At 36.6% G+C, this 24,676-nt stretch overlaps 1 protein-coding gene across 11 annotated transcripts in view; it reads left to right on the plus strand.

Moving 5' to 3' along the window:
• The window catches only part of KIAA1217 (KIAA1217 ortholog), a 607,564-nt gene that overhangs the window by 239,477 nt on the left and 343,411 nt on the right, over positions 1 to 24,676 (plus strand). Inside the window, exon 1 of one of the 11 annotated variants that reach the window (XM_074266941.1) lies at positions 9,670 to 9,690. The exons of 9 other annotated variants lie outside the window; for them this stretch is intronic. The gene's annotated coding sequence lies outside the window, so the exon portion shown is untranslated. Of the gene's footprint in view, positions 1 to 9,669; positions 9,691 to 10,025; positions 10,393 to 24,676 lie in introns of those variants that run through there. One more of the 11 variants, XM_074266940.1, reaches the window with a different exon arrangement.

Consider the following 24,676-nt stretch of genomic DNA (forward strand, 5'->3'; position numbering starts at 1 on the left):
ATAAAAGTTTTGAGCTTTGGAAAAGCTTACCTTAATGCTTTTTGGCTTACTCTGAGCGGAGTTGGGAACAGCATTTGCAGAATGCTCAACCCAGCATATTAGACTCATGTCCTTGCTACCACAACATGATGCAGTAGAAAGAGTGCTGATTCTGAAATCAAAAGACCTGGGTTCAAATCCTATCTCAGATGCTACCAGTATGACTTTGGACAATTTAAATGAAAGACATGCATAGAGATATAGAGGCAGAGTCTGAGACAATGAGAGACATAGAGACATCTTTGAAAGAGAGAGAGGGAGGGAGGGAGGGAGGGAGGGAGAGGGAGAGAAGAGAGAGAGAGAGAGAGAGAGAGAGAGAGAGAGAGAGAGAGAGAGAGAGAGAGAGAGAGAGAGAGAGAGAGAGAGAGAGAGAGAGAGAGAGAGAGGCAGAGACAGAGAGAGGCAGAGACAGAGAGAAGGAGAAGGAAGGAAAAGTGGAGGAATAGAGAGAAAGGGAGGGAAGGAAGAAGGGAGGGAATTTTAGTTGAGGTTGGGCAGTCCTTGCTCAAGAATGTTGTAGAAAGGATTCATGTTTTTTTTTTCCAGTTTTATTATGATTAATTTTTTTTCCTCAATTTTGTTTTTTTTTTTAATTAATTTTTATAATTATAACATTTTCTTTGACAGTACATATGCATAGGTAGATTTTTTTTTACAACATTATCCCTTGTACTCTCTTCTCTTCCAAGTTTTTCCCCTCCTTCCCTCCATCCCCTCCCCTAGATGGCAGGCATTCCCATACATATTAAGTATCTTATAGTATATCCTAGGTACAATATATATGTGCAGAACCGAATTTTGTTGTTGTTGTTGTTGCAAAGGAAGGATTGTATTCGCAAGGTAAAAATAATCTGGGAAGAGAAACAAAACAAAACACAACAACAAAAAAACCAATGCTCACAGTTTACACTCATTTCCCAGTGTTCTTTTTCTGGATGTAGCTGATTCTGTCCATCATTGATCAATTGGAATTGGATTAGCTCTTCTCTATGTTGAAGATGGGATTCATGTTTTGGGGAGGAGATTGACTCTATGATCTCCCTTCCAATTTTGAGGATTCTGTGTTTATATCATAACACATGCAGGTCATGTTCCAATATGCATGTTACAGGATCTCAAAAAGGAGGAATATACATAGACATATATCGTTAGCTATAGAACTTGGTAAGCACTTATTGAGTGCTAAGTGTGTATGAGGCACTGACACCAGACTCTGAATACAGAGGCAAAAATGAGCTATTCCTTACCTTAATGAAGCTTATATCCTGTTGTAGAAATAAGACGTGCATAAATAAATAGGAGGCAATTAAATGAAGGAGAGAGTGCGTGCTAGCAACTGAAGGAATCCGAGATCTTGTTTTTCCCCTCCTTCCCCCCACTCCCTTCCCTAGATGGCAAGCAATCCAATATATATTATACATGTTAAAATATATGTTAAATCCAAATATGTGTAAATATATTTATACAATATTCTTGCTGCACAAGAAAATCATGTCAAAAAGGAGAGAAAATGAGTAAGAAAACAAAATGCAAGTAAACAACAACAAAAAAAGTGAGAATGTTATGTTGTGAGAATGGGAGATCTTAAGATGATGATATGTGAGGTTCTGAGAGGTAGAAAGCAGGAAGAAACACATCGTGAGCATGAGGAAACAGAGAGAAGATAGGGAAGTCAATGAGAAAGAAAGGGATGTTGGGAGTTTGGATCTATTTTTGGAGGAAAGATGATTAATTCTATTACAAAGTCTTGAATATTTGTTGAATTAATGATTGTACTTTTTTTTCCTTTTAAAATATCTCTCAGACTCATCTTCTCTTTATTCCTGCTACCTTAGTCCAGACTCTCATCACTGTACAACTGAATTGCAATAAGAGCCTCTGAGAAAATTTAACTTTTAGTTGTTAGGGCTAAAAGGAACTTGAGAGATCATCTGATCTAACCCCTTCACTTTGCACAAGCAGAAACCAAGGCCTAGGTATGTGCAGTGCCTTCTGCAAAAGTCATACATTTTATTAAGTGGCTGGGCTGGGATTTGAGCCTTTTTCCTTTCAGTCTGGGGCCCTTTCCACTACATCTCTGCTGCCTGCTTCCAGGACTATACATCCCTTTCTCTATTGTCTCATCCTTGGCAGCTTTCTTTATATCTCTTACCTGTTCAGGAATTTTAATGGCTAGCAAGTCAAGGTTCTCCTCTGTAACCTGATCTGTTTCCTCCTAATCTATCTACATACTTTTCCTCCTGCTTCCTCATATTATCCATTTATTCTAGTCAATCAGGTCTACTTACTATTCTCCCTGCCCCCACCTCTTCCCACATACCATGTTCATTCCAGTCTCCTTTCCGTCCTTTCACCCATAATAGCTTCCTTTTTTCCTCCTCCCCATTCTTCAAAGTCCCTGCTCATGAATCCCTCTGCCAACCAATTTATTCCATACTGATTTCTCTCTCTCTCAACCCTTATTGAATTTTCTGCCATTAGCAGAACTGTTAATTTTAGTTAATGTATATGGTTTTGTGTCTGCATCCTGATTATTGGCCCCTTGAAGGGAAAGACTATTTTTATGTTCCTTGTAACAGGGCACAGAAGAAGTGATCAATCTATTCTTAATGATCAATATTGAATTTGAACAAGTGGAAATGTCCAGTGGCATTTGAAAATATAGAACTAAAAAGCATGAATCAGAGACACTGATGAAGGTCTCAGAGGTGATAGTCAAAGTTCTAAGATAATAAATAGATGAATTCTTCAAGAGATGATGTAGAGAGACAAGAAGCAGAGAATCAAGGACATTCTGGGTAGAAGGTAAGGTAATACAACTGCTGCTGCTTCTCTCAAGGCCTTAAGGAGTTGAGTTATCCCCTTGTTCGTAAAAATTTGGCATATTTAAACTTTTCATGTTTTACTTTTTTCCCCATCAATTCTTAATGTCTTTGCCTCAGTCGTTTATTGTCATTTAATCAAGGATTCCTGTGCTTAGTTCTGTGCTTGGCACTCTTCCTTATTATTCTAAAGCCTTCCCTTCTGCCCTTTCATCCGTTAAAATTCTCCCCAACCTTTAAAGTTCTCCCCAAATGCCAACTTCTCCAATTAAGGCTTACCTGATCCCCTCTGTTAGCTAACAAACCAACCCCACTGAGACCTTAGCATAGCACTCTCTTCTCTGAACTGATGTGTTTGTCATTGAGATATACCTTGATGTAGTAGATAGTGTTGAGCTTAGAGACTGGAAGACATCGACTGAAAGAAAACATGTTGGAATCTTGCTACTTTGTGGGATGATTTCAAACCTCAGTATTATCGTGAATTATACAGAGCTGATGATACCCATAAGGCTCAAATAAAACAATGATTGTAACTTTCAAGACATTTAATGTCAACTATTATTATTTTATGTAATAGGGAATTAGAAAACCTGGATTCAAAGCCCATTTCTGGTATTTAATGACCTGTGTGACATTGATCAAGTCTCTTAACTGAGCCCTAGTTTACAAATATAAAACAAAAATTAAAAAAAAATAACCTTTAAGGATCTTTTCCATCCTAGATTAGTAAATTATATTCCTTTGTTGTGTATCATCAGAGACATCCTTGTACCAGATATGGGGATTCAATTTTAGAGTCTGGAAGATGAGGGTTCAAGTCCTGCCTGAGATAATATACTAGCTGTGTACTTGCAAGCAAATCATTTAGCTTCACTAACCTAGGAAGACTCTTATAAGTTACAGATGGTTTACTGCTCTGTATCAGTGAAGGGACTTTCACTATTAAAAGTTCTACACATCAATATAATCATAGGTTTGGATCAAAAAAGCCCCACCAAAAAATCAGAACCTCAAATAGATGTATCATAACCATCTGTTAAAAACAAGTCTTCCCTAAGCCCCCCAAATCCTGAACTCGTTAAAGATTTTTGTCTTATATAAACTTTGCTCTCCTTTTGAGACCTAGCTCACTGCTTTGCATAGAGTAGAGGTTCAATAAATGTTGGTTTTAATTGCCATAATCTGTATTTATTATGAGATAAACCTGATCAGACATATTCAGTAATCTGGAAACATCTTTCCTACTATCCAAATCAAACATGAGAATAATGATGCTACCATCAAATTTGAAGAAAAATTAACTCCCCATTTAAGTGCATTTATTGACTAGGCAGAAAGCAGTAGTCTGAATTTTTGTTAAAAAAATAATCCTTTACCCCAAGCTGAAACTTTTCATCTTTCTAAAGTTTTATCATCATGATATTTTAAGTGGGAAAGAAAAAAAATGTGATCAGGGGAGTCTTATTAAACAGAGATATCCTTGATCAATCTCTCTCCTAGCTCCAAACGTAGCATTTCTGAAGCTCAGCATGTTTTAATTCTTTAAATACTTAAAGAAACATTTTCTTTTTTTTCCTTTCCTTTTTTTAAAAAAATTAAGTTAAATTAATTAAAAATTATTTTTCAAAACATATGCATGGACAATTCTTTAACATTAGCCCTTGCAAAACCCTGGGTTCCAATTTCCCCCCTTCTCCCACATCCTTCCCTAGGTAGAAACTTTTTTCTTTTAACAAAGACAATTTCATTATTAATTGCAACAGATTCCTCCACTTGTGTTTGACTGTTCCATCATTTCTGTTATTACTCCTCTCCCTGTTAATGGAATTATAGTTTCACTTTTTGTGTTAGTTACTTCATCAACTGCTGATACTGCCTGTTTGTTTTGCATTAGATCCTTCTGACTTTCTAATTTTAGTGTTGTAGTCAGTCCTGATCATCTCAGCCTGGGGAGCAAAGAGTGACATTTGCAAATTTCTGAGTCATCCAAGGGTGTAGTAATATATGCAGCCCATCAAAATGCCAAAAAAACAAAAAACAAAAAACCCAAAACCCTCAAAAATCCACCTCTGTCTATTTCTTCCTCTGTTTTTAAGAATTGACTGTGGAATTCAGGATTTTGCTATGGAAATCTTAGATATGGTTATGTTTTGTTTGTTTCATGTTGTATTCATGCCCCAGTAGGCAAACTTTGAGGCTGTTTCATCCTGATGTTTTTATCATATAAAAGCAGAAATTGAGTATTTGAGAAGAATAGTTCTTTGCCTTGACTCAAAAGATATCTCTATCTCTCTGGCCTACTAAATTAAATCAAGGCAGTTCCTTCATTCTCTTCAAAGGATAAATATTCATTGATTGCAATGTAGGGAGTTCCAAACTCTTAGGATATTCTGATGAGAATAATCAGACATCTTCATAGTTATAACTAGGGTAGGGTAATTGCAGTTTTGTCAGAGGTTGCATAAATTTAGAGAGTCCTAACTATACTTAAAAGTCTTTTAGTAGCAACAACTTAGTACCTGGTTAGCAAGAATAATTAGTTAAAATGAAAGCTACTAGGATATAGCTGTGGTTATGTTAAATGGTGCAGTAGATAGAATGTCAGGCCTGGAGTAAGGAAGATTCATCTTTCTGAATTTGAATTTGAATCTAGCTTCAGCCATTGAGCTGTGTCACTCTGGGCAAATCACATAACCCTGTTTGCCTCAGCTTCCTCATCTGTAAAATGAGCTGGAGAAGGAAATGGCAAACCACTCCAGCATCCTTGCCAAGAAAACTCCAAATGGGATCATGAAGAGCTGGTCATGACTGAAAGTAACTGAAAAACAATGGGCATATTCCTCCTAGGTAAGCATTCTTCAGGACAACCCTGTTTTGTACCCCATCTGGTCGCAGACTCTGCAAAAGAGCTTCTCTTCTAGGAACTCCATAGTGTTTTCCTTTTCTACCACCTCAGCTGAATTGAAGATACATCTCACTTCATGTAAAAATTGCTAGTTATTGTAAAAAATTGCTGTTTGTATTTGAAGATGACCTTATTGACTGTGATTCCTATCTCAGTCTGTGGGTCTAAATCAAAAAGACTAGTTTGCTTTCCCCCACAGCAAAGAATTATGAAATAAAGCTCCATCTTTTGTTTTTTTGAACAAGAACAGTTATCTAGGAAATAAGCCTAGTCTCTGGGAGTTAATTAGAAGTCTTGGATTCAAATCTTGCTCTGTCATTTTGATTTGCTGAAGAAATGGAATAGCCTACATAGTCAATAAAATGATGAGAAAGCAGTATGTGAATGTAATTTCAAAAACTAATAATAATATCTGTTTGAATCCAAGACAAACCATTCAGTATCATAGTAATACAAGTCTATATTCCAGTCACTGATACCAAACAGGTCAAAGTTGCTCCATTCTGTGAAGATCATCTTCTCGAAATAACACCAAAAAAGATGTCACATTTCATCACAGGTGATGGAATGCTCAAGTAGGAAATCAAAAGATAATTGGAATAGCTGAAAAATTTGACCTTGGAGTACAAAATGAAGCCAAGCAGAGACTTGTTTTGTCAAGATAATTGACTGGTCAGAGTAAAAAGGAGAGATAAGAAGGTTTTCTTAAATAAGCTGTGCAAAGAAATAGAAGAAAACAACAGAATGAGAAAGACAAGTTATCTCTTCAAGAAAATTAAAGCTATCAAGGAAATAGTTTGTGCAAAAATGGGCATGATAAAAGACAAAATAGTAGAGATTTAACAGAAGCAGAAAAGATTAAGTAGAGGTGGCAAGAATACACAAAAGAACCATACAAGAAAGATCTGGATATCACTGATAACCACAGTAGTGTGGTCACTGATACAGGGCCAGACATCCTAGAGAACGAAGTCAAGTGGGCCTTGGGAAGCATTGCTAACAATAAGGCAAGTTCCAGCTGAGCTATTTAAAATGCTAAAAGGTCATGCTGTTAAAGTGCTTCACTCAGTATACCAATAAATTTAGAAAACTTATCAGTGACCATGAGATTGGAAAATAGCAGTTTATGTCCCAATCCTAAAGAAGAAAGATGCCAAGAAATGTTCAAATTACCAAATAATTGAGCTCATTTTATATACTGGCAAAATTATGCTTAAGATTCTGCAAGTTAGACACCATCAATATGAGAACTGGGAATTATCAGAAGAGCAGGCTGGTTTTTGAAGAGGCAGAGGAACTAGAGACAAAATTGCCAATATTTGCTTGAATATGGAGAAAAACATCTACTGCTACTTCATTGACTACACTAAAGCCTTTGACTATGTGTCTCATAACAAAAAGATGGGGTTACCAGATCATCTTACTTATCTCCTAAAGAACCTGTAGATGGGTCAAGAAGCAACACTTAGAGCTGAACATCCGATTGGGTTAAGATTGGGAAAAGAATAAAACAAACTTGCATATCATCACCTTATTTATTTAATTTAAATGCAGACTTGAAGAAATCAAAAGCTGGAATTAAGGTTGCTGGGAGAAGTATCAATAGGCAGAAGGTGAGGAAATAAGCTTGATGAGGGTAAAAGAGGAGAGGGTTAAAATTGTCTTGAAGCTTAATATCAAAAAACCTAAAAACTTAGCAACTGGTCCTATTACTTCCTGGCAAATAGAAGAAGAAATGGAAGCAGTTTCAGATTTTGTATTCTTGGGCTCAGAGATCACTATAGCCATGAAAGATACTTGCAGTTTGAGATAATTGAATGTATAGCTTGCTTTCTTCTTCCTTTTTTTAATTGTAAGAGATGGTTCACTGTCCATTTGCCATATCTGCCCAATAGCTATCCCCCCATGTATGTGTGTGTGTGTGTGTGTGTGTGTGTGTGTGTGTGTGTGTGTGAAAGACACATACACACACAATATATATAATGTAGTAATGTACTATAAGTAGTCCATAGGAATTTTTCATTCACTGGTTCTTCCTGTGAGGATAATCGGGCCATATAGAAAAAATAATACAATTAATGTGGTTCATGATTCCCAAACATGCCCTGGACTCACTGAACTCTTGCTTCTTTTGCTCTCTATTCTTGAAATGTCATTCTTCTATACCTTGGTATCAGTGGTGAAGTCAAATGCCCCTATGATGCATTCCCTGATACTATGTGACAGGATTTACCTTCCCTGTTCCTATCTCGCAATATTTTGTTTTGTAGTTACTTAATGTTAATATTGCACATTACAGTTATTTGTGGTTTTTTAATCCCCTGGTAGGTTATAAGCTTCATAAGGTCAGAGGCTAAGATTTATGTAGACATCTATATATCTATATCCTAGTTCTACTATTGTCTGCTCACAGAGAATGAATGTTCTTTGTTGAATGAATGAACTTAAACTTATACGAATATGTTTACGTATTCCTTACCAGGCCGTATAATCTAGCTTTGGATTTGCTATGAGCACCTCTTCGAGTATTTACAAAATTAATAAGTGAGCCAATGAATAAACAGGCATTTATTAAGCGTCTGTTATATGCCAGTTGTGCCCAACTCTTCATAACTTCATAGACCATAGCACATCAATATTGTCCATGGGGTTTTCTTAGTAAAGATACCGAAGTGGTTTCCCATTTCCTTCTCTAGTGGAGTAAGGCAAACAGAAATTAGGTGACTTGACCAGGGTCACATAGCTAGTTAGTGTCTGTCTGAAGCCAAATTTAAACTCAGGTTTTCCGATTCCAAGCTCAGCTTTATCAACTGAGCCACCTAGCTTGCTTATAGTTTGTCTCAGTTTACATACATATATATATATATATATATATATATATATATATATATATATATATATATATATGTATGTGTATATATATATATATATGTATGTATATATATATATATGTATGTATGTATGTATAAAATGAGTTAAGAAGGACATGACAAACCACTCCAGTGTCTTTGCCAAGAAAACCCCGAATGAGGTCTGTAAAGAGACAGACCTGACTGAAAAACAAAAATTATGCACCAGTCACTAAGTCAGTCAAGACAGAAAAGGAAAATGAAGCAGTTCTTTGCTTTCCAGGAGTGCAAGAAAAAAGGAATGTCTCACATTTCTTTTTGAGATTGGATTGACTACTCAGCTGAAGGTATTTCTTTTCTACCTTGGACAGATTGACAAACTGGACAAAATGACCTCAGAGCTCTTTTCCACCTAATCTGAAATAATTGTGTTTTTAGTCAAAATTTCCAACTGATTTATTCATGCCTTTAAGATACATTCACTGTCTCCTTTTAGAATGCACTATGCTTTGCACAAGAGATGCAGGTTTAGTTAGTTTACCATCTAGTTGGGCAAATATACACAAATAAAAATTAGTTAGACATAAAAATTTATAATTTATGAATTAAAAATTACAATTAAACTAATAAAAATTTAATAAAATTAGACTTTAATAGAAGTTTTGGAAGGGCAGGAGCAGATACACATTCAGCCAAAAGTTAGAGCAGAATGAAGCAATGATTAGATGTAATGTTAATGGCTTTATACATGAATCTGGAAGCTAGGAAAGCTTGTATTTCAGAAAAGCTAAGAGTGGAAAATGTGCATGGGTGAGGAAAGGGTTAAAAAGATTCCAGCACTTCTCCAACCACTCCTGCACACAGAGACTAAACACACACACACACACACACACACACACACACACACACACACACACACACACACACACACCTGCTGGAAACCTGTTTTGCAAGTTTTACTAGCAACAACAAAAAAAAAGAGAGAGAGAGAAGAAAGAAAGAAAGAAAGGGGGGGGGAGGAAAAAGCAGCTCGGAGGGGGTTGTGAGGAAGAGGATTGGAAAAGTCTGAGAGGTATCAGTTGAAAGTTTTTTCAAAATCTGAGTTTCCAACGTAACTTTATCCTGCGGATTTTTCTTTAACTGATTAAGAACATTGTTAGACAGGGAGGGGCAGATTAAGAAGTATAATTTTGTTGATTGTTTTTGGGGGGGGGTTGGGAAATGGAGCTCAGGCTTTGAAAGCGAAGGCAGTAGTTCATGATTAAGTTGTGTGTGTGTGTGTGTGTGTGTGTGTGTGTGTGTGTGTGTTTTGGGGGGGGAGAAGAAGGGGGCATTGTTTGTATTTTGGCTTTTGCAAACTACCCCAAATTTATCGTGCCCAGCTTCCCTCTCCCTCCCAAAGGTTTTCCACTAATGAACAATTCCGGTGGATTGTTTAAGTCTCCGCCTGACAGGTAACTTTGGCATGTGGGCAGGTGGGGTTAAGGTTACCATGGAGATTTATGATGTCATGCTTGAGGGAGCATGTCAAGACAGCCAATTTAACATGTAGCTGCTTCCAAACCCTATAGGCTCCTAGTAGGTTTTATGTAAATGACAAGAGTTTCTCTGGGAAAAGACAAAAGAACACAGAGCAGAAGCATGGAGGGGGGTTCTACCTGACAGCTCCAAAGGATTACCCTGGAGTTCATTACCACCCCTAAACTTTCCAGGAGAAGACGAGTTCCGTTTGCTACCTCAACTTGCGGCATCACCTGTGGAGTTCGGGGTGTTGGTGAGTGAGCCTGTTTCCTTGCCGTTATCGCGCCGGGACCGGCTTTGGAAGTCCGAGCTCTCTTGGGGCTGACTGCATTGTTCCGGGACTGGAGGGCTTGGTTGAAGGAATAGCCTCAGCTTTCCCACACCAAATGTCCCCTCTTTGGAGTTTTGTTTACTCTGAAAATTGTTATTGAATGAACTGTGGCTTCTGGAGAGAGTTGAAAAGCAGGAGATGCATCAGGCATGTAGATGCTGATTATGAGTGTGAAGAATGCTTGTAATAAGCCATAGGTAGAAGAAGGTCAGGAGGAAGAGCGGGAGAAGTGAGATATATGCGGTTCTCGGCAGATTAGTGCCAGATGTTTCTCCTTTACTGTTAAACGAGACCTTGAAATTGGAAATGTGCTTATTTCAAATTGTAAGTTTTTGGGGGGAGGGACGGAGAGAAAAATTTCCATGGCACGTTATAGAAATCCCTTTGATACTTTTGTGAACATGTACAAACATTGCACCTAAGAATTACTTGAATGTCTCTCTGTGTATCTAACAAAGGCTTAAAAAAAATTTTTTTTTAAATCAAGTATGAGGAAAAATCAAAGTCTTGAAGCTTCTGCTGAAGTTAGAAAAATTCCAGAAATACAGATAAACGATCTTTCCGGATGGTATTGGAGATAAGAGGTGCTGTGTGTGTGTGTGTGTGTGTGTGTGTGTGTGTGTGTGTGTGTGTGTGTGTGTTTTAAAAAAAACAGTGCCTGGGTTTGGTGGTAACTAGCTTTTTGTTTACATCAGTCAAGAAATCAGACTAAGTCAACAGCCATGCTCACTCTTTGCATGTCATTAAAGAGTAACTGAAGATAACTGGTGATCTTCTAAAGTTAGTTGAAAGGGGCTAGTTCAGAAACATGAATGAAGTGTTAGCCATAAGGGTCCACTGTAAACTTTGAAAGGTAGGAAATACAATTCTAAGGCACCTGTGAAAATGGGAGCAGAGGTCTAAACTTTGGTCAGCATGATAGAGCTGACACAAGAGAGCCCTGGGAGGCATCAAAGTATTTTTTTTAAACTTTGGCCAGTTCCAAAAGCAAAGCTAACAGTGGAAAGAACCCCTGACCTCTGGCATTCCTGACACTGTGACTTTACTAAGGGAGCAAATAGTCCTTGTTTGTACCAGGAAGTATTAGGATGAAAGAACTATATTACAAAATGCCTTACTATGTTTTTCATATATTTTCACCCATTTAAGAAAGATATAAGATATAAGATAAGAATATATATAAGATAAGATATAAGAAAGATATAAGAGAGGATGATAAATTTTAATAAATTATTGAAGGAACTTCCAAAAATAATGGGCATGATTGACTGAGAATGGGGACTGCTAAAGTTTGTCTTTTTTTTGACTTTTTTTTTTCATGAATTACACTGTTCTAGTTATGATGTTTTTGTGATTTGATATAATTTAGAAGTTCTCATAATTTATCTAAGAGAAACTCAAAATCAACCTTATGGGTTTTCAAGGTTTAAAAAAGTAGAACTCATATGTGCAGACACCTGAATGAAGGCCCCTAATCTGACAGATAAAGAAACTGAGTCACACAGAGGTGAATTGATATGCTTCAGGTAACATACATACTATGAACTGAACCCACTGTACTTTACTTCCAGTACTCATTAGAATCTGGTGCCTGCCTCGTCATTCTCTGTACTAGATGAACACACAGTCCATAATTACATTCCAGGTTCATTGTATACTCAGAGTAAGTAATTTGCTGCAGCAAGCAGCCTTTGGAACTGCAAGAAATAAACACTATCATGGCTACCAGGTCGAGGTTGATTTATTTATTTATTTTAGATGAGCAACCATTTCTAGTTGTACTACACAAATAAATAGTTTTATGGCAAGAGTATTTGGGTGAATTAAATTGTTTTTTTTATCATAATGGACACACCATTTCTGATTTCAAAGTATTTGAGCAGAAATTGATCTGTCCCCAAAGTGAAAAAATTTCTAAGAAATCAGTCCCTTGGTATTGGGTCCCACCATGAAAAAATGCTTCTCAGATCTGATTTTATGTCCCACAAACGTGTTTCCAGTTATCTCTAGGGATAAAGTGGGACTTTCTGAATAAACTTTATTCCACTATAACTGAAAATCACATTTATGCTATTTTAAGGCTTGTTGAATTGGGGAGTTTGAAAAATAATCAATTAATCCATCAATGTTTATTAATTGCCTACTATGTGCCAGACACTGTGCTAAATTCTAGAGATACAAAAAGAGGCAAAAGATAGTTCCTGCCCTGGAGGAGTTTAGTCTTTTGGGAGGGATAATATGCAAACAAATATATGTAAAAAGAGCTATATATAATAAATATATAATATAATAATATATATAATAAATAGGAAATATTCAAAAGAAGGAAGAAATTTAGAGAGGTTGGGGAAGGTACTGAAATTTAGATTGGTTAGAACACTGGTTCTCAAACTGTGGTCCAGAGAATCCTGGGGGAGGGAACTCTCAGAAAACCCTTCAAAATGTCTACAAATTCAAAATTAATTTTTATTTCTAATATGGTAAATAGATATAACTATAACCTACATAAACAAAAGCTCTCTGGACAAGTCATCAATAATTTTTCATAGTATAAACAGATTGGGTATAAAAATATGAGAAGGTAAGATTTTTGTTGGGACTTCAAAGGAAAAGGGAAGTTAGTAGTCAGCAGAAGGAGAACATTTCAGGCATAGAGGAAGGTCAGAGAAAAAGCCAAGAACCTAGAGATGGAATGTCTTGTTTGTGGGATAGCCAGGAGGCCAGTGTCCTGGATCAGAGTTCCATATTGGGAAACTATAATCTATTTTGCCTTGACTTCCTCCTAATATTAGCTAAAAATGCATTTCATTTTAATTTATAGTTATACCACTCAGGAGTTTTATGTTGATTAATGTATATATATTGATCATTGCATTTGTTGCTACAGGGTAATGTGAGCTTATTATAATAAGATGATAAAACTGTGGACTAGTTCTGATTTATCTCAATAACAGTAATTATTGTTTTGACAACTAAAGAGCTCATTTTACTTTCATTGGAAATACAATTTGCCAGGGAATTAATAAATTTAAGTGGATTTGCTGACATATTCATTGGTGAAATGTTTGACTTGGAAGAACATAGAGTATGTTAATATTTCAAATGTAATGCAACTTTTGGTTTTAAACCACACTAAATCATTTATTACTGGATTTTAAATGAAATGATATTTCTTTGTTAAAGCCTTTGTAGACATAGTATCAATATACTTGAGTTGAATGAATGAAACAGAATTTGTTAATAAGCAAGATGACAGGCAGTTTGATTTGATGGATGGAAGTCTTCTGAATAAGTTAGGTCTAGGATCAAGTTCTGCTTTTGACATATAGTATTACGAGGCTCGAGGTAAATCATGGAATTTCCCATGTCCTTAGGCACCTTTTTAATGAGGAATTGCCTACCTGTATATACAGCAGGAATTTCCAGAACAGGTTATCCTTCATTTATATACATGGCAAACAAACAAAAAACAGAACAGATAGAACAATGCTGTGTAGAAAATAAGCCAAGTGGTAGGCTTCATTCACTGGGAGATCAGGATTAGTCCTGCTCCTTGCTATCCACATGATCTTGGGTTTAGCCAGAGGTAAAAAAATAACAGCTACAATAATAATCACAATAACACATCAAGGATTGCAAAATGCTATACCTATTTCATTTTACCTTTATCTCATTTGATTCTCTTAACCACCTTGTGACATAGGAGCTATTATTATCTCCATTTTACAGATGAGATAGCTGAGGCTATGAGAGGTGAGGTTCTTTGCCCAGAGTCAAAACAACTACTCAGTGTCTGAGGGAGGATATGAATGCTGGTCTAACCTGACTCCTAAATCTAATTATAAATTAGGAATGATACATGCATGATATATACAATGCATTGTATATTACATTAAAAGATAATAAATCTATTCATTTTAAAATAGCTCATTCCAGAAAATAGTGTCATCTCAAATTATTTTACTTTCTAATTAGTCACAACTCAGAGATCATCCTGTAGGGTAGTTGGGTCTGAAGGAGTTTTTCACTCTGGACAGTCTTTCTTCAATCTCTTTTCAAACCTTTTCTGTTCTTCACAAGGCATGAACATAATTTACAGGAAGTCAAACTGCCTCAGGGGATCCAAAACATGGACTTATTTTGTTATAAATTGGAAAGCACCTTGGCGGGGCTCTCCTTGCATGGTTTTTCAATTTCAGAATGGAATTAAATTAGCCACAATCTGGCATCCCTTGCTATAAGTAGCTCCACATAGATTAGCTTGTTATAAACTTCCCAAGAGAAGTTACATTTTCCCTAGTTTTTACAGTTAGCATATGTCTGTTGTCGGGAACGTTTGGTTTTAGGAACCTAGAGGAAAAAAAGGATGTTAGAGATTTAGTGGAAGCAAGATTTCAGGGCAGAATCTAAAATTGACTGTCTCCTTGGTAGCTGGAGATATTCTCAGTTAGTTTGTTGATTGACTATACACTTCCAAGGCTGGGTACACACCCTAAAATCTAGGTTTAGCATGGCCACGACCTCGTTGCATCCACTGTAAAAACTATGTGGCAATTGGGAAGCAGAGGAAAAAATTTGGTTGGTAGGGTGGGGCCAGATGAATTGTGGGTAGATAACCCGGAGGCAATAAACTGTGATTGTTTGGGCTATTGGCTGATTATGCAGCAGGAAGAATTTAGAGCATACTGTGATAAGAACTTCCTGACTGAATTGTTAAGCTGGAAAATACTGTATCAAAATTGATTCATAAATCTCTTCCTCCTCTTCCTCTTCCTTTTCTCCTAGACCTCTTCCTCTTTCTTTTTCTTACTCATTTCTTCTTTTTTCTTCTTCTCCCTTCTCCCATTTTGATCTATATCTGGCCACCAGATCCAAAAGACTCTGGAGGGGGAAATGAGGCAGGTGATCCCGCACAGCCCTCCTTCACTTAAATCCAATTCACTTGCATGTTATGGCATAATTCCTCTGACATCATCATCCTCTTTGAGAATGAAGGATAAACAACAATAACAACCTCTTCCTCTTCTTCCTCTTCCTCCTTTCCTCTCTCCTCCTCCTCCTTCAGTAGAGATCCGCATTTATAGCATAGATAGGCACAAGAAAATAGATGAGGCATTTCTTCAGCCTTCTTCATGCTTTAAGATTCTGTATCTATTTAAAATCATGTCCTCTCTGCATCATTTCACAGTGAATAGGGGTTTCATTCCCTTCCGCTTTCTTACAATTAAGCAAAAGAATAAAAAATGAATATTGTGTGGGCACTTATGATATTAGAATAATAACTATTTCAGGGTAGAGATTTCTGTTGTTTACTTTGGTGTTGCAGTACCTGGCACATAACAGGTACTTAATAATGACTTGTTGATTGATTTCCCACTTCTAACATCATCTATATGAGCTAGAGCAAGTCATAACCTTTCTGGACTTCAATTTCCTCATCTCTAAAAAAGGTTTGACTAAATAGCTTCTGTGGTCTTTTCCAGCTTTGGTTCTCTTTGATACCTTCCCATTAGGTTCACAAGGGTCTAGAAAATGTATATGGCCACTTGGAATCCCAAAACAGTCTGGAAGATTCTAGGCTCATGTTTTGTCTGTAGGATCCTGGGTTATCATTTAATCTTAGAGACCCAGGCATTTCTCTTAAGGCATAGAAGGTAGAGCGAATTGGTAGACCATCCTTATCAGGAAATTGGTCCAGATCCTGTCCCTATCTAATATGGTATGGGGGGGGGGGGAGAGAGAGAGAGAGAGAGAGAGAGAGAGAGAGAGAGAGAGAGAGAGAGAGAGAGAGAGAGAGAGAGAGAGAGAGAGAGAGAGAGAGATACAGATACATTCTACTATGTATGGACGTCCTTTCAGTAAAGAATATTTCTGTGCTTTGGAGAGGGAAACTGAAAAATCAGTGAATTTTAAGAACCAGCTAATAAACCTCCTTCTTTTTTGCTGCTTAGTCATTTTCTATCTTTTACCGTTTGTAGTTGGCCGCTCATCATGTCTTCACATTAGTCATTCTCAAAGTAAACAGGCCACACATGTACATCTTGCAGCAGCTGTTAGTTACTTTAGGGTGATTTTTGCTCATTGGTCCATTTGGATCTTGCCCAGACTAAGGTTGGGTCCATCCTGCTGAATCCGCTAGTTTTCCCTGAGACTAATCCTACCATAATCCGTTTGTTAGACCAATATGTAAGGCTGTTGAAGGAAGCATAGCCCCAGATGGTCCCTAAAAGATCATTGTCAGTGTCTCTTTTGCAGTGTGTATGTCTGTTTATGTGTGTATCCACATGGAACAGAAAGAAGTGGACCATTTCAAACTGCCACCCTCTTGTTTTCGCCCCATCACCTTATTGCATGCAGAGCATCTGTCTTGAACCACTTGAATTGTTTCCCAGTCGGGTTCATAATGAATCTCTCCATCTTTATATACCATCACAGAATTTATACTTTATAAATTTTATTTTAATTTTTATAATAAGAATGATTATTAACATATGTATAAGAATGATTAACATACATAACATGCAATAATTAATATGTTATTATAATATATACTATAAATAATAATATTATAGTTTATTTACTGCCTACTGTGGGCTTCCCTTGAAGGGAGGAAGTGATTTTGTTTGTTCTCCCTCCACTAAATGGGTCAGGCCTCTGGGCTGAAGTCATGAACCCATTTGGAGTTCATGAACAAGCATAGTCCAGTCAGAAACTTGTTTCCAAATCATTTTCCTTGAGGGTCCTGTGCTCTTGGATGCATTTGGTTAGAATAGTGTCTCACCTTCTGGAGCTCTTCTTAATACAGCAGTGCAGGAGGCTGATGGTTTCAGATGCATCTCCTCCTCAGGTGTTCTCAGGATTCTCTAAAATGAGAAGAGATACCACATCCCAACCAACCCCTTCAAGATCCTCAGGGTAGGAGATGGTCAACTCTATCTGTGAACCTGTGTTTAGCAAAGCATGGACTGAAAATTACTTTCCCTTTCACCAAAATAAATCTAAAAAGAGGGACATGTAATTCCTTTTCCTTTTATTTAACTGTGATAGTAGCAGGCTGAGAGGTCAGTGAGTTATAATGGATTGTAAGGTGTCCTTAAGATCAGGAAAATGTGAGTTCACTTCCTGCATTTGACTTGTACTAAGCAGCTTCTTTCTGCTTCCAGACAAGTCTCTGAGACTGTTTTAGCCCAGAGTTGTAATTCTGCACTGGAGAAGGGAGGGTTTCCTCCCTTCAGAGACCCTCATACATCAAGGAATCACAGCCCCGGCTACCGCTACCTCTGCTTTGGGCGAGGGTTTGGGAATCAAAAGGAGAGGCCAACGTGCAGAAGTTTCTGAGGTCAAGTTGTCAGCAGACGCTTGGTCAAAGAAATTGCTTCACTTGTTATGCTGAACCTCTCTAGAAAGCTTTACAAGTTTCCATAAATCAGAACTCAGGTTTCAGAATTGTGGAAAGAAGATAACAGCCATACAAAGAAAGGAGGGTGGACTTCATTCATGGGTCTTTATGCCCAATCAGCACTGCAGACAGACAGCTCTATCTGCAGTCTATCTGTGCACAAAGAAGGTTATTCTCCCCCACCTTATTATTACTTATTTCCCTATTGTTTTTCCCCTTATCAAAATCTAGGAGACATTTCACATTTTCCCCAGTTTTCCAATTCTATTATTTTCTATTATTTAACAGAGCATTCCAACTCTGCAGTTGGCAGCAACTGCTTGAAAAAAAAGGAGCAAATGAAGAATCAACATAACTTAATGTAGGATGCCATGAATAAACATGGGCCTGACATTAGTTGGTTAACCTAAAAACAGTGAGCAGCAACATTGCTTGGAGGGAAAGGTAGAAGCTTCACCATAATGTGCACAAGAATAGAATGGGAGAAAAAGATAATTCAGGCAATTTCATTAAAGAGCATATAATTACTGCAGCCCCAAGACAGTGCTGGGTCACAGTTAAATCTTATTGAGCCTTTTATTATGTTACTTAATTAGGAAAATGCATCCAGTTTCCTATGCCATATAGCAAATACAATCAATCCACCTCCAAATCTTAAATGTTACCTGACCTCCACTTCAAATACTGTTGCATAAATACAAGAGAAAGATACATAATTGTGCTTAGAAGCAGGAAGCTTAGCTTTGGCATAATGGGGAAAAGAAAACTGAATTTGTGGTCTGAAAATTTGGGTTTTAATCTAGCCTCTGCAGCTTCTATTATGTGGATGACTTATGGTCACTTAATTTTCCTCAGCTACAAATAGTTTTGGAAAAGCTCAGTAGGCTCAATTCTGAATTGGGGAAAGGGAAAATATAAATTGTATATAAGAATCCCATTAGTGACATGTTGACTTTAAAAATCACATATTAACATTATCTATAATATATTATATTGTGATTTGTTAAATATTCACTCATTACATTTTTTGTCTTTGTTTTTTTCAAATTTTTTGTTAATTCTTTTCTGGTTATATATGTTTATTAATTTTTAAAATATACATTTCTTTATGAATCCTGTTGGAAGAGAAAAATCAGAACAAAAGGGAAAAACCACAAGAGAGAAAAAAAGAAAAGAGAAGTGAACATAGCATGTTTTGATTTATATTCAATCCCCAGAGTTTTCTTTCTGGATACAGATGGTGTTTTCTGTCCAAAGTTTATTGAGATTGGATCACTGAATCACTGAGAAGAACCAAGTCTTTCATAGTTGATCATCACACATTTTTGCTGTTATTGTGTGCAATGTATTTATTTTTAGTTCTGTTTGTTTCTCTCAGCATCAATTCATGTAAATCTTTCCAAGCCTTTGTAAAAGCAGCTTGTTCATCATTTGTATAAAACAATAACAATCCATCACCTTCATATACCACAACTTATTCAGCCACTCCCCAATTGATGAGCATCTACTTATTTTCCAATTCTTTGCTACTACAAAAAAAGATATTACAAATATTTTTGCACATGTGGATCTTTTCCCCTCTTTTATGACTTCCTTGAGATGCAGATCTCATAGTTGCACTGCTGGGTCAAAGGGTATGCATAGTTTTATAGCCTTTAGGACATAGTTCAAAATTGCTCTTCATAATAGTTGGTTCATTCCCCCATTATATTTTAATCTAATTTGGGCTGTACCAGGAAGCTGTGGATAGTTCTGGCCTAGCTGATTTCTAAAGTTTCTTACTGCTCTAATCATTAGAGCAGATAGGATTTTAAAGATTTAGAAAGTATTTTACATTTATGGTAGCTAGGTGGCACAGTGGATAGAGTGCCCAGCCTGGATGGAGTCAGGAAGACTCATCTTCCTGAGTTCAAATGTGACATCAGATACTTACCAGCTGTGTGACTCTGGGCAAAAACCTGTTTGCCTCAGCTTCCTCATCTGTAAAATTAGCTGAAGAAGGAAATGGTAAATCCAGATCTTTACTTTGTCAAGAAACTCCCTAATGGGATCATGAAAAGTCATACATGACTGAATAAGGACAAAGCACATGCATCTTTTAATTTGATACTCATACAAGCTCTATAAAGGAATTGCTATTATTATTACCATTTCACATCCAATAGGCAACATTAGTGAAAAGCAATAGCACAGTGCTGATAAATCGTTGTAAAATAGGTTTTCTTTCCCATTGCTGGTGGAATTGCATACTTGTAGGATTTGGAGGAGGGGAGCAATTAAGCTATACATATTAAAGGAAATTAAAAAAAAAACCTAATCACTCTTTTCACCCCAATCATTGAAGTTTTTGAAAAATATACCCTGAAAATATGGTTTAAGAGCAATCAAAACAAAAACTTTCACAACATAACCTTTGTTATCATATGTCTGTCCAATTAGAAGAAAAAGGTTAAATAATCCATTAATGTAAGGAATTGTTATGTTGTGGCCAACATGAATGAGCTATAGAAGGAAATTTTGAAAGTCATATGAAATAACATGAATTTAAAAAGTATAACCTAGAGGCAGCTAGGTGGTGAAGTGCATAGAGCACCAGCCCTGAAGACAGGAGAACCTGAGTTCAAATTTGGCTTCAGACACTTAACACTTCCTGACCCTGGGCAAGTCACTTAACTCTAATTGCCTCAGGAAAAAAAAAAGTATAGCCTAAAGAACAGTATGATAAGAGTAAAAGTAAATGAGAATAATGGCCAGAACAGTACTAATGAGGACTTAGAAGGAGGGACTGAAATACTGCTATGATCTTTTATTCATTGAAATTATTTTAACATAAATAAATAAGGTAAGTTTAGTAAATCATGATATGTAATGCTAATGATTTTAAGAAATTCCAAAGTAAATTTGTATGCAGTTATATATTATATATGTATAGTGTATATGTATATATATATATACAGACACATACACACATAATATAGACACACACACACACACACACACACACACACACACATATATATATATATAGCTATACTATATACTATATATATCATATCTACTACTACACACATACACCTATGTGTATGTATGCATGGATCAGCTAAATGGTGCAATGGATAGGGAAGTCAGGAATGCCTGAATTAAAATCTAGCCTCAGACACTTACTAGCTGTGTGACCCTGGGCAAGTCATTTGTTTGCCTCAGTTTCCTCATCTGTAAAATGAACTGGAGAAGGAAAGAAAAACCCAAATGGGATCATGAAGAATCAGAAGAGATGAAATGACTGATTAACAAAATACATATTCATGCACATATGGTGGAAGAGAGACAGAGAGAAAGGTTGAGATTATTTTACCAGGATTCTTAAACTAGGGTACTTGATAATATTGTGATAACTGTATTTTAAAATAATTGGTTTTCTTTGTAATTATAACTAGCATTCATATAGTGCTCTCTACAAATGTCATCTCATTTTATTGTCACAACTGCTTTGGGTGATGGGTGCAAATACCCTCATTTTACAGATGAGGAAGCTGAGTCAGAGAGTGGTGAAGTAGCTTGCCCAAAGTCATACAAGTAGTAAGTGTCAGAGGTTGGATTTTAACTCAAGTCTTTTTGATTCCAGATACAGGTTTAGTATATTATCCATTGCCTCTAATATTATGTATTTATGATTTTGTTTTCAAATTTTTATTATTTATATATTATTTATTTTGTAATCCTATGTTATTTCATATTATACATTTTAAAAGATTATTCTAAAAAGGTATCCATGGGCTTCACCATAATGCTGCCAGAGAGGCCCATGGCACACAGAAATTGTTAAGAATCTCTGTTCTACATATTTAACATGTGTGGGACTGCCTGCCATCTAGGGGAGGGGGTGGAGGCAAGGAGGGGAAAATTCGGAACAGAAGTGAGTGCAAGGGATAATGTTGTAAAAAATTATCCATGCATATGTACTGTCAAAAATAGCTATTATAAAATTAATAAAAAAATAAAGTAAAGAAAAAAGAATCTCTGTTCTAAAAGATCCTCTTGACAAGTGAGCCAGACTGCATTTGTAATTTATAAATTATGAGATGAAATCCTTGGATGAAAGGGTGTTGGTGAGTTGGGTATTGAAGATGGTTTAAAGAGAGTAGAAAAAGTCTTGAATAAAAACTGTGGATGTGTAACATTTAATCAGGGAAGAGTAAAGACTTGCCATGTATCAGGAAGGGTTCATTTGGATTAGATAACATAAACTTAAGGTGGTTGAGTAGCTGGAAGGCTTGCACTAGAAGGGCAGGTAAGACATGTGAGAGAAATCCAAGAGGCCAAGGGGGATTAGAGGGCAGAGGACATTTTAAAGCTGACTGATTAAATTCAGTATCAAGATTTCAAAGACAGAAAAAGGTCAGAGGAGGAGATAACTTGGGAAAGCAGTGACAGGTAAAGCAGAGTATGTTTAATTAAGGTCAAACACAGGGAGAAATGTAAGGTCAATGATCAGAGGGAAGAATTTCTAAGTTCTAAATTGTGAGGATGGAATACTTTTGGGTGATGATAAGACCAAGCACTTGACTATCTTTGAGTGTGACTGAGGAAGAATGAAGATAGAGCTCATGGGAGTTGAAGAGATTGAGTTGGGTAGCCAGATGCTACATCCTAAAAAGGGTGCCCAGTGCATCTCTATTTATTTTGGGAGAGAAAAATCAGAACGAAGGGAAAAACAATAGGAAAGGGAAAAAAAAAAACAGAAAAAAGAAGAGAACATAGCATGTGTTGATGATTTACATTCAGTTTCTATAGTTCTTTTTCTGGATGCAGATGGCATTTTCTATCCAAATCTATTGGGATTGTCTTGGAGAACACATAGTTTTTTTTCCTAAGCCAAGAGGAGGCCCTCAGGGATTCTTATGCATAGTCCAGTGATCCTGTTTCTATTCCACTGGTCTAGAATACTAAATCTGGAGTCAGAAAATCCTGGGTTTGAATTTTCTTTTTCCTATCATTGTACCCCGGTTACCATCTCAGAGAATCTTCATCTATAAATGGGAAAAATAATAATAGCATTTCCTTCACAAGGCTTTTGTAAGGATCAAAGTCTTCTTTGATATGATACAATAAGTTCTAAAGAAATGTTAGCTGTTATAATATAAAACTATTAGAAATTAATAGGGATTGCTCCAGTTTTACTGTTTGCTGTCTTGAGTTGTCTTTACCTCTGCAGTCACTTACTTTTTTTATTTTTATTTTTTAATGTTTAGTGTCTGTGACAAAGTAATTTAAAAGAGGGAAACCTAAGGATGAAGCTCCATTCTCTCCTTCCTTTCTTGTGGGAACCGTCCACATCCTCGTTTACCCAAACCCCACCCATGTGCATGTGTGTAGCAATGAAAAACCAGTATTTTCAATCCATGAATCACACCCCAAATTTGACTCCCCATCTGGTGAAGGGTTTCGTCATGTGCTGGCTTCTTTACTGGCTTCCTTCCGAGCTGTACACAGGTGAGGGAGATCAGTGAAGTGGGGAGGGAGGTCACAGCATGTGTGGGCCTGGCCCGGTCAACTGCTTGTCTGGTGAGAGACAAAGATCCCCCTGATTTCGAAGTCATGGATTTTGACATGGGGATTCCTATTGAGTCTCCCGTCAAAGAAACGAAGAGAGGAAGTAGTTTCATATCGTTCTGCTGTTCGAACCCCTGTGCTGCTCCAGATAAGAGCCAGGTATAAAATCATTCTATAGTGGGAGGGGAGGGAGTGAATTTTCTTTCGTTCCATGTGTTTCTGTTTCAAATTTGATTATACACCTGGAAAAGAACTGTTCCAGGGATTTGAATTGCAGAGTGAGAACCCAAGGAGGGACTTTGGGCCAGTGTCATTTCTTACCTGAGAGGAGCCTGTTAAGGGACACTAGTTTTCATCAATGAAAGATTTTTTTGAACCTTGCTTAGTGATAATTACATTTCATTCCTTTACTTAGGGGGAAAAAAGTTTGTCATTTTTCTCCATAGAGACACGGAAGTGTTTTTCTTTGCTCATAAAAAAGTTTTCACAGAAAGATGAATCCTAGGAAGTCTTCCATGGCTCCAAAATAATTAATAGTGTGTGGGTTTTTAGTGATTTGGAAGTGCTATTTGAAGGGTTAAAAAAAATACCTGAATATTTATAGCTTTCAGACTCCTAAGATCTTAGTCTGCTACATACCTTTTCTTTTCTCTTAGCTGCTATGACATTTTAGCTAGCTGAGATTTCTTTAAAAAGAAAATGAAGAAGAAAAATTTAAATCTCACATGGGCAAAAAAACCTTCTGAGCTAATGTGTGGTTTCTTTTTAAAAGAACTGTGCACTGACATGTTCTATCTTGTTGCCTCATGACAAACTTTGCTGCACAAAAATCATTGGTTTGTTGGAAGTAACTGTAGATCTGGTGTTTCTGGCACCTTAGAAGGCAGAAAACTGAATTGTATACATACTGGAAAAACTAAGCCATCTTCTCTTAAGAAATTTTAGGTCAAGAAAGCAAGAAAGTTGGTGGAAATATGTAAAACAGTATGTGTGACATATATGTATGTATGTATGTATACACATAAATACTCAGGTTGCCCAAAAAGTCTTAGTGTACTTTGCACTGACTTGAGAAACTCTGTAAATTTCTTAAAAATACATAAAAGATAAAAAGTTCTAAAGCACATCTTGAGACAGCAACACTTGGGATCTTATCCATCTTTTTATGTTCTTGGTTCCTGTGAAAGTCAGAGTAAAGAAGTGTCTGAAAAGAAATCCTAAGAATTTCAGGGACCAATTTTGAGAATGCAAATC

This window comes from Sminthopsis crassicaudata, chromosome 5 (genome assembly GCF_048593235.1).
Source record: "Sminthopsis crassicaudata isolate SCR6 chromosome 5, ASM4859323v1, whole genome shotgun sequence".
In the NCBI taxonomy this organism is placed as follows: Eukaryota; Metazoa; Chordata; class Mammalia; order Dasyuromorphia; family Dasyuridae; genus Sminthopsis; species Sminthopsis crassicaudata.